This window comes from Miscanthus floridulus, chromosome 5 (genome assembly GCF_019320115.1).
Source record: "Miscanthus floridulus cultivar M001 chromosome 5, ASM1932011v1, whole genome shotgun sequence".
NCBI classification, from domain to species: Eukaryota; Viridiplantae; Streptophyta; class Magnoliopsida; order Poales; family Poaceae; genus Miscanthus; species Miscanthus floridulus.
The window spans coordinates 10899572-10908262 of NC_089584.1; the positions used below are offsets into that span (position 1 = coordinate 10899572).

Consider the following 8691-nt stretch of genomic DNA (forward strand, 5'->3'; position numbering starts at 1 on the left):
ACTGTTACACTCAAGCTACAATGGTATCACAGTCATCGACCGATTGCACCGCCTGTTGCTTTGGTAAGAACACTTGTAAGACCATGGTAAGACGCTTGAGAGTTGAGTGCCTTGTTTTTCCTTGTCCACAACCTAAGTAGTTGATAGGGATAATACTTTTGTGTTGTCTTTTGCTGTCTTCTAACAATGATAGGTTGTTCGTATCCACTGACTTATGATGGTATAGGTGCTGATGAGTACATGGAGTGGGAAATTGCCATAGATAACATATTTGCTACTCACTTTATGTGTCTAAGGAGGAAGGTAAAAAATGCAGCTAGTGTTTTGCGACATTCTGCTTTATCTTGGTGGGAGTCTTTAGATCCTTCTAATAAACCTCAAACTTGGAATGATATGAAACTTCTTATGCGAGAAACCTTTGTTAATCCACCTCCTATTTTGACTTCATATAATGAGGTGCACCATTTAGAGGAAGAGTCTATTGTTATTCCTCTTGCTATGACTAACCTTCTGTAGGATAATGTACATAAGGGAGAGGATGACATGGAAGAAAATGAGGAACTCACAACCTCATATGCAAATTCAGAACCATCACTTCACAATGCACCTATTACTACTGCTGAGAACATAGGTAACGCCCATGGTGCTACACTCATGGAAGGTGAGAATTGTTTTAATGTACTAAATTTTTCTACAAACCATGCTATCATAGAACAATTGTTAGTGGAACCCTCTCTTGATTTATCTCTATCCCATGATAATTTGCTTGAAGTTCCTTGTGATAAAGATGAATTGGTTGATGATGCTTCAGTTTTACATGTTTTGGAACCAGTCACTTGTGCTGAAAATAAATATATTATTCATATTGCTACTAAAACTGATGAGTTCAAACTGTTGTCTTCTTTACATACTTTGGGTTATATTAAATTTAATGTTTTGTGTAACCTAGATTGTTTGGAGGAGAGCCTTTTTAAATATGCTGATTTGTCTTGGTTTTCTAAACACACATATCATGTTATTGTCAAATATAACAAGGGACAATATATGATACATCGAGTATACATTTGTAGTAATATAAATTCTCCTTTTGTTGTATAAGATTATGATTATTTAGAGGGCAACCATAATAATACAAACATTTTCTCATGTTCCTCAAAGAAACAAGTTCACTTCCAAGAAGGGGAGCATTGTTGGTTGCTACCTATGTCTGCTAGACCATCTATTCCTACATTGTCTTTGGTTAGTTCTAATCTTTTGCAGGATAGTGTTAACATACATCGTGTGCATTCGGATCATGGAGTCTACATGCTTGCTGAAAATTTTATACGAGATGACATGCTAGAAACTTGGAAACATGGTCACATTCCTTCTCACAATTATTTTAGTTCCCTTTGTCTTCGCAACCCCGTTCTCCTTTATGTTATGCAGGATCAGTTTCAAGCAAAATCGATGCTGAGAACGGCTTTTCATCAAGCAGGGGATGATGATGAGGACATGACACCCATACATATGACCATGTTTGGTGCATGGTATGGAGGGGTAGGAGGCCAGCAAGGGTGTCCAAGTCAAGAAGGAGGTCCGAGGCTAATTCGGTTCGAATCCCCGAGGTGGAGGCCCAAAGCAACTCAAGTTCGAGTCTACCTTGGCCTCCAGGACCAGTCTGCCTTAAACTGGTTACCCAAGATGCATTCGGACTCCATTTTCAATGATCCACATATGGTTGGAAAGCTAATTTGATAAGGAATCCAATCCTAGTGGTCTCACATCAAAAGACCTTCGGAATCAATGGAAATCGTCGAAACAAGTCAGCGTCTAGAATCTGCCAGGGTGCTGCGACACCATCTTTTGGTCTGTTGGACCGTGTATCGTGTTTGGGCCCATTAGGTGGCGCGTCTAGGGGGGTGACGCCCAAGACTCTATAAATAGCAGCCGTCACTCTCCTTAGGGTTTGGAGTTTTATTTAGTTCTTGATTTTCTTGTGAAACAGACATCATTTTGCTGCAACTGTGCTGCCAAGGTTGCTTGCTGTGAACCAGGGCCCCAGTTCTTGATCTTGTTCACCTGTGACGAATAGTCCTTTCAAATAAAGACTTGAACTCCTTCTTGTTATCATAAGCCTCATATTTATTTGCAATTTTAGATTGCGTTCATCCCATTCTTGCTTGCGTTCTCGATTCGCTTGCAGGAAAGCCTTCTCAGCGAGGTCAATCGTATTCGCGTGGTTGATAACCAATGGAGCAGTGGTGTAATAGTTGTGGGGGTCCGAATCAGTCTTGGTTCGAAGCCTAGATCATGAACATCAAATCTCCACCAATCAACGCTATCATACCTTCTAGAAGATCGGGCCTTGTCTACATCATAGCCCATGTTCTCGCAAAAAAATATTCCACAAGAGAGAAATATGTTTCAGATAGCATAGTAGAGTTAGGTTAGCCACCAAATATTTCATGCACATGCACATCTTGGTCTAAGAGTATGACACTTCACTCCTTGGATCCAGGATTTGACTTTTATAATATATGCAAGGTAAGTATGCTACATATTTTGGCCCCACCTGAACTCCACATAAGCCTTTAGAAGTAGGATGAAAAGAGGCAAAACAATGCCTTGGTAAGGAACTATTAAGCGATCTGAGAGAATCATTTGAGGAGCAAAGCTATGTTTTAATTTAAAAATCTTTCAAAGAAACCCCAAGTTTTCTGAGCAGGAGAAGTAAGGATGACTAGATTCTAATCTATTCCATTCATCAACCACCCAAGATAGTGTGATAGACACTTTAAAGTTCACAAGTGTAGGTAAGGTTTGGAATAAGGTAATATTGTTGTCAGTAAATTCATCGGCTCCCTAGAAGAAGACCATTGGCTAAGAGTTATTGGATTATATTGATTTGACGTTGATCAGTAAGGAACTTTTCCGAGAAAGACTCCATCGGCTATTGAAGAGCTGATTGCTCTAGTAAAGATTACTACTGCTGATGTCGAAATCACATTACAATAATTTTTGAAATTATCAAGACCAAGAAAGGACGTGATTGATATGGATCCGATGCAGCCATGAGTATTGCGGTCAGATATCATTGATTCAAGAAAGAAGACCATTGGATCAAAGTAGTTCGAAGCATGAAAATTCATACTTCAAACTAGGGGGCCTATGTTGACACCAAAATTTGGCAAGTTGACACTGGAAAGAAAAGGGAGTGGCCGATGACGTAAAAAAGAAGAAAATCTCCGATAATGACCATGATTTGAAAGCCGATATAATATATACGGTGAAATTGTTGATACTTGTCCACAACAAAAGAACAGACAACTGGCGTCACCTGTGCCTATCGGAGTTCTGATATGTCTATACTATCGTATCTATTACATACATGTATACATGACGCATTATTGGGCAACTGGCAAGGCAAATAGGAAAGGATGAGTGCTCAAGTACTATACGAGCTATCAGAGGCAAGTAAATAAAGAAAAGAGTCACATACATGCATGTGGAGTTGGACGTTGATGCTAGCAAGATTAAAGCAAAGGAGATATGCATGCACACATAACACCAGACTTGCATGTTTAGCTATCAAAAGTGCTCATGCACATACGACCAGTTAACATATTGACCACGTTTATTCTTATTTGCTCTAGTTGATATATAGATATAGGAAGCAAGAAGCGAACAGGAAGGAGAGGAAGTTTGGTTTCAATACTTGAGGAAGGAAATACTTTAATATTGTTCGGCCGGGCTACACAAAGAAATTAAATATATCTTTGGATGGATACGTGATGACGTAAAGCTTCATACTAGGAAGATGGGGCCAGCATCTATAAACGCAGATAATTAGAATAATGAAAGCAAGTTGCCACACCAGAAGGAGTCCAGATTGATCACGTATTTGGATTGGTCTTTTTCACGGACGGATCGGAGAAAGCTTCGTCAGCAAGGACTCTACGTAAGGGAAATTATAGTCTATGTATTTTAATATTTTCTTTTATTTAGATATTATTGTTAGGCAAGCACGGCACGAATTATGGCCCATAGTGCCGTGCTTGGGCCGAAGGCAAGGCACGAGGCCCGGAGAGGCACGGCCCGGGTGGCACGGCGTGCCGTGCCATCCTGACCCCCTACAGGGGCGTGCCTGGCCCGTGCCCGTGCCGTGCCGAGCCGAGCCGGGTCGGCCCGTTGGCCATCTATGGCACTGTGCACTGTGTTGTCTTTGTGCAAACACCCTCTTGACCAAAAAAATGATTCTTTTCTTAAGGCCTGCCTATTTCAGACCCTTCTCCGCTTCTCCCTTCTTCCACTTTCAATTTGGTCTGGCAAGACCTAATAAATAAATTCTAAAAATTAGGTAAATTATGTGGAAATTAACATTTTTCATTGAGAAATGTTCATTTTACTAACCTCGGCTATGAGTGGACTGCAATTTTCAACCTTCAATTTTGAAACCCTTAACATTTCAACCCTCAACTACCAACACCATTCTCTTTTCAAGCCTAACTCAAACTTAGAGTGGTTATTTGACATGGCGTTAACATGACAACATGAATAACTACTAAAAACATTTGAATTTTAAGTTTGTAGATGGTTCTCAAAATTTAAAGCTGACATAATTAACTTCTTATAACTAAAATAAAGTATCTATGACCCAAAAAGATGTTGTAGTTTTAAAACTAAATTAAATTCACTTCATTATGTTTATCAAACTAAATTCCATATCAAATGATCTAGTTTTCTAAATAATTCTAGAGAGAATTATCTATTTGACCCTAAAAATCAGTCTTCCTTCTCAGGCACTTCCAAGATTGAAGTTCCTTATCTAGCACCGAGTTAAAAATTTCTTCCCATTTTGGCACTACCAGTCCATTTTCTTCACTAACGGTGTTGAGTGGCCACCGAAATGACTCATGTGCCCCTCTCCATATTAGAATTATGTGGTGTCAAATAAAGGAAAGCATGAATGTTTGTAGTGTCAAATAAGGAAAGAATGAATGTCGTGGTTGTGAAATAAGAGGTTAGTTGTAGTTTCAAAGGTGGTTTGGATCATATACATATTTTCTAAAAATAATAAAATAATAGGTAAATCACTATAATTCATAAATATTTCTTTTTAATTTATAAAATATGAAATTGGTATTTTTTTTAAATATAATCTATCTCTTCGAAATCTATAAATTCAGTTTTGGTAATTTCTTCATTCGCAGTTCATTTGAATAATTTGGATTTCAAAATATAAGAACTTCATATAGAATTTTTGGAAAATAGAAACTATGACCTATTAAGTTAGATTTTGGTGTTTGATGAACAACATGACTATTTGGACTAGCAATGTTTGATAGTATACAAGGATTAGTTCAACAAAATAAAAAAAGTGGACTTGGACCAAGGCAAAGTTATGATATGGACAATCAACCTGATCAACCTCAATCAAGACATTAGAAGCTTTGTTTAAGATCTACAAGGCATACTAAGAAGTCCAAGACAGAAAGAAGCAGAAGCCAGGACTAAAGTATGATGGAGACGCAAGAAAGAAGCTTGGGTTGATGCTGAAGTCCTCACAGTTGGATCATCCATAGGCAGTGGTTTGACCTCTAAGGAGTGATGATGACATGTGGGTTCCCTGGCTGCAAGTGAACTTTGGTGGCTCGAAGTAGCCATTAAGGTTGCTCACGGTTGAACCATAAATACTCATAGTTTGACCACCAAAAGAAGTGAATGACTGTTGATGGTAGTTAACAACCATTATAAACCATCAATATAATGCATGAAAGTAATCTCAACATAGGTTTAGCGGTTTAAACTAACAAATTCTATGAGTTTTGGTGAATCTGTGTTTTCAGTAGAGTTTATTCAGAAAACTGTCAAGGTGGACCTATATGTCAAAATTAATCATGCTTATCCGCAACGAGACGAACACTAGAACGATCTAGAAGACACCAGAGGACACCACGCCAAGGCAGAGAGGAGGAGGCTACTAGGCAGGCCAGTCGGCCCCTGGGGCCCACCAATCAGCTCCCCATTGTAACGTCAGGTTCTCCACCTGCCTTAGAGTTTGCATCTACGCTATTCCTTTTGGTCAGTTTGATCCGAGGGCTCAGAATTGATGCTACAGGCCTATATATACCAAACCCTACCCCCTCCCTCAGGCAGAGTTGCATTTAGTCAAGAAGTTAGAAACCCTAATCATCCTCAGAGCTCCACCATATTCTAGGGCATAGCTAGCTAGGCTAGATCTAGAGGGAGGCAAGCTTCATTTAGATTCCTAATCTTGTCAAGAGCATGGCTTGGTATAGCCCCTTGTATTCTCTTTTGTATCCTTCATATTTCATATGTTTGCTACAATTGATTCAACATTATTCTTAATATTATTCATGTTCCTAGTTATCATGTTCATCGTCTACTTTTATTATATGTTTATTATAGTTAGATTATCTTTATGTTCAAGAATAAGTCCATATAGCGCTCGCTCTAAAGTACACTGGGGTGAGTGGTCGACATTGTGTAAGCGTAGTGCTTATACGTTGTTTACCTATGGATGCACTCTATATTTTGGGCCATGTGGTAGATCATGGATGTGACACTCCCATTGAGTCCTTTGTAGTCCACTCCCTGAATATAGGACAAGTGGGATCTAGTTACAAAGGAAGACAAGCTCTGTTCTTAATCTTCCATAGTAATATTCCTTTTGTGTAGATATGAAGTTGATCTTAGTCATGACTACTAAGTATAATTGCACTAATCATAGTATGCTTTGACTTGTAATTAAGAATGATTTAGGAATTATTTCTCTAATATCTACTTAGTCATGCTAATGCCATAGAAAGGAGTACTCTGAGTGATCATTTATCATTTATCATCACTTATCATATTTATCTCTTGACTTACCCCTGTTGTGAGTAGAAATTGGATTATGGTTTACTTCTCCATCATGTGTATAAGTTATTAATATATTCCAATTGCCCATCCTTCCCTATGGTAAAAAATATAAATAACGATACCTGAAATACTCCTGGGTGAAATGCTATAATGGTATATTATCTGTGCGCTTATAGATCCCTCCATATACATATTTATATTCTTTCTAGTCACAATGAAATACTAAAGTACTTCTTAGTGTTATTCTAGTGATTACGCTAGGAAGTATCAACAAGCATTTCTGGCATCATAGCTAGGGATGACAACTTAGCAAAAGTGATGTTAAGAAAGGTCAACAACATTAGGTGGCTACTTAAACAAGTGACAAGTTAATAAATACCAACAAGCATTTCTGGTGCCGTTGTCGGGGAAGGTAGCTAGGCAATCATGGAATATTGATAAACTTGTACTTATTGATGTGATCGAGGAAAACCATTGACCTCTGCTCAAACAGGCTTACCCTTGTTATGTCTACCTTTGTATCTTACACAGGGTGTATGACCAGTTTTGACCTTCAGACAAACTACATTAAAGATCTAGAAGCATTAATTCAGGAGGACTAGAGCTAAACTCAAGGAAGTTCTAGCTTTGGAATTGGAAGACAACCAGACAAGGTGAAGCTTAACACCAGTTTTTGAAGTTATGGCTGACAAGACTCTCCATGAGTTCTCTGCTCTGACTATGGCTAACATTCGTACTGGACCAGGCGATCAATGTCGAAGACAATGGATTTGAGCTCAAGCTAGCTCTCATTAACTTGGTGCATGCTAGCCAGTTTTGTGGAAAGGCACATGAAGATGCAAGTGCTCAACCCCAACACTTTCTAGAGATCTACAATATTTTCATCATCAAAGGAGTATCCAGAGATGCCATATTACTTCACATCTTCTCATTCTCAATCTTAGGGAAGGTGAAGCAATGGTTCTACGTCAACAAGGATAGAAATACTACATGGAAGAATTGCTTCACTGTCTTTCTAGCAAAGTTCTTTCCCACAGGGCAAGACCAATGCTTCACGTGGAAGAATTTCAAGTTTTTAGCAGCAACATGATGAATCTATCCCTGAGGCATGGGAATGCTTTCAAGACTACATATCAGAATGTCCTCATCATGGGAAGGAGAATTGGCTACTCATGTAGACTTTCTACTATGGGTTGACTAACAGTACCTATGAGAATATGGATGCTGCTGCTGGAGGTGCTTTCTTATCACTCACAATCCCAGGTGCAACAGCTCTCATGGAGAAGATGGCCTCCAACCAAGGTTGGAATGAAGAACGTCTTTAGACCCACAAGAGAGGTGGAGTTATGCATCAACTCAAGGAGGTAGACATGCTATCTACCAAGATGGATTTGCTGATGAAGAAGCTCGAAGACCTGAGCCCATGAGAAGCAAGAAGTCATGCACATTTATGATTTCTGCATGACTTGTGAAGAGTGTAGCAACACTAGGCATTCAGGGAACAACTGTCCTAAAACCCAAGATGATGTGAACTTCATCAACAACAACAACTATCATCCTCAGCAGAATCAAGGATGGACTCAGCAACAAAGGCCAAATTACTAAGGTAACCATCAAGGTAATGTATCGATCCACGATTTCCTCGAAGGGAATCCACAGATTACATCATAATGTGATAGTCCAGGAAGACCAAGCTATCACATTATCATTATTCAGTTGATACCATAGTTCATACATCATGGAATTACAAGTTTACAAGGTATTACGACACTTGGTAATTCAAATGAGATTGAGAGGAACTTTGCTATGGATTTGTGCACTCCTAGA

General features: G+C 38.9%; 1 non-coding gene across 1 annotated transcript; it reads right to left on the reverse strand.

The window, feature by feature from the left end:
• Positions 1-7912: 7912 nt before the first annotated feature.
• LOC136455788 (small nucleolar RNA R71) lies at positions 7913-8020 on the reverse strand. Its single transcript, XR_010759255.1, has one exon. It is a non-coding gene; the product is annotated as a small nucleolar RNA R71 (small nucleolar RNA).
• Positions 8021-8691: the final 671 nt, after the last annotated feature.